The sequence below is a fragment of the Nannospalax galili genome, unplaced genomic scaffold (assembly GCF_000622305.1).
Source record: "Nannospalax galili isolate Female #2095 unplaced genomic scaffold, S.galili_v1.0 scaffold65, whole genome shotgun sequence".
NCBI classification, from domain to species: domain Eukaryota; kingdom Metazoa; phylum Chordata; class Mammalia; order Rodentia; family Spalacidae; genus Nannospalax; species Nannospalax galili.
In genome coordinates, this window is record NW_008353294.1 from 986,583 (window position 1) to 988,799 (window position 2,217).

General features: G+C 52.1%; 1 pseudogene; it reads left to right on the plus strand.

The window, feature by feature from the left end:
• Positions 1-255: 255 nt before the first annotated feature.
• LOC103747986 lies at positions 256-1,521 on the plus strand (annotated as a pseudogene).
• Positions 1,522-2,217: the final 696 nt, after the last annotated feature.

Here is a 2,217-nt window from a genome sequence, read left to right on the forward strand (position 1 = left end):
TACTGGGCTTCATGGAGCAGGTGCTGGCTGATAATGGTGTCATCCCCACCAATGTGCCCGAAAGCTCACCTTCCAGCCTAGCCCAATGCATGATCCTCCCGTGGCTTCACCAGCTTTGCCCGTGGCCAACCTGTCCCTGTCCGTTATCATGGCCGTCTATGCCCACTTCACTGCCCAGATCCCTGGTGTTCTCCACTTGTCCCTCTAGCCGTGAGAGGTAGCGCTTCTTGTCTTGAACTGCTAAAAAAGTCTCTGATGTCATATAGAGCAGCCTATGTCTCTTGGCATGACAAAGGTAACAAGGACCATAGGAGCCAGTGAAGGCTGGTGTGGCTGACCAGAGCTGACTGTACCTGACAGGAACATATGTGCGTTGTGACGGGAAAGATGGAAGTGGCATTCATGGATGTGGCATGAACCCTCCCATCAACCTGCACACTGACTCCTTGGAGTTGTTGAGCTACTACAGAAGTTGCTCTGGTTGTTTCTGACCTGGGACATCTGGAAAGGTACCCTATAGCACTAGGGAACCTGGCATAGCTGGAGGAGCTGAAGCCCATCCCTGGTTGGCCTGACCCACTTATCCTTGTGGTAGACAAGGGGATTGCCTCAGCCAAGACCTCCTACCAGGATGAGCACATCTACTCCCACCTGTGCCTGTTTGGCTACCATTTTGCAACTGCAATGTGTGTGAAGGCCTTCAGTCCTGGACCAACACGGCCACTGTCATCCAGGACTACAACTACCGCCCGGGGGACAAGGAGATCTACAAGGAGATCTTTGACGTGGCCAATGAAGTCACCCCTAATCTGCTGAAGCCGGCAGCCAAGCTGGGAGATGTCAGTGAGAAGCGACAAGCACAGGGGACCCAGAGCCAGAGTTCTGCCTTCCAGAGCCCAGAGGGCTTCACCCACTTGCTAGGATTCTACTATGGCATCTGCAAACAGGCCAGCAGCCCCCGACCAGTGTTGCATATGGGCTGGGCGACCTTCCTTGTACAGTGCCTAGGCTGCTTCAAGGGATAGTTGTGAGCAGAAGACACATACAGTGAGCTATGAAGCAGAGGTTGTGGAAACCAAGAAAGAGGGAGGATGAAGCCTGTGAAGGTCAGCAGGGTGATGTAGTTCCTGAGAGGGAATCAAAGCCAGAGGAACAGACACTGCCCAAGAAGTTTGTATTGGATAAGGGCCCCAGTTCCGGTTGGGGGCAGGGGCAGGACAACCCCAGAAGCCACCATACACTGTCCTGTGTACTGTGCATGGTTCCAAAGTCACAGAGCTGCTCAAGTACCAGGTCCCGCAGTGTCCCCACTGCCTGAGAGCTGTGTACTCACTTTCCAGAGCAAGAAGATGAAAGGAGTGAAAGGCACTGCTGGTGGCCACCAAAATCAACTTGAGAGCCACCTAGCTGCAATTCACTGGGCACTCACAAGTACAGATGAAGAAACAGAAGGTGTCTGCACCCAGCAACAACACCACTCTCCTTAAGTTGCAGTGGCAAGGGCCTCTGAACTTCTCCTGATCAGGCTTCACCCTTGTCCTCTACTTGAGTCCAGGCACTGCCCAAAGTCCCTAGGGGCCTAAGTCTGCCCAGTGGTCTGTATACAAACTACATGCCAGGACTGGGAACCTAAGATTAGCTCCAACCCAGACCCCAGGAGCATGGCTCGGTTATTAGAATATAGGTCTCCTCTCCCAGAAACCCAGCCAGCCAGCTGAAGTCTCTTCATAGGTACGTGTTGCCAATTATTAAAGGTCGAATCCTTGAAATTCAGTGAACATAGCAAGAGCCCTGGTCAGGCCCAAGCAGTCGTGGTTCCTCCTATATAGGATGTGAAGTTGCCCTAGATCCCACCTGTAATGCAAGAATCCCATTCAGCCCCTGGGGTACATTTCTGCACTGTAGAATACAATCATTTGGGAGTCTCAGGCCCCACCTCAAAGAGCCTAAGTAATGCTGCTTGGATTTGGAAACGTTAACTTAGGTGCTCCTTAGCTCAACAGTCTGGGATATGAAGCTCTGACTCCTGTTTGTGTGAAACTTGAGCCCAGCTCCCTTCCTGACCAAAGTGGTCCCAGATCTGAGCAGAACCCTTTGAGACCCTCTGGGCACCTCCTATATCTGGTGATGGGGTGGTAACTGGGGAGGAAATGTACAGGGGGTGGAGGGAGCTAGTCTCTTCCTGTTCTGTAGATTTTTTTTCAGTTCAAAAGAAGA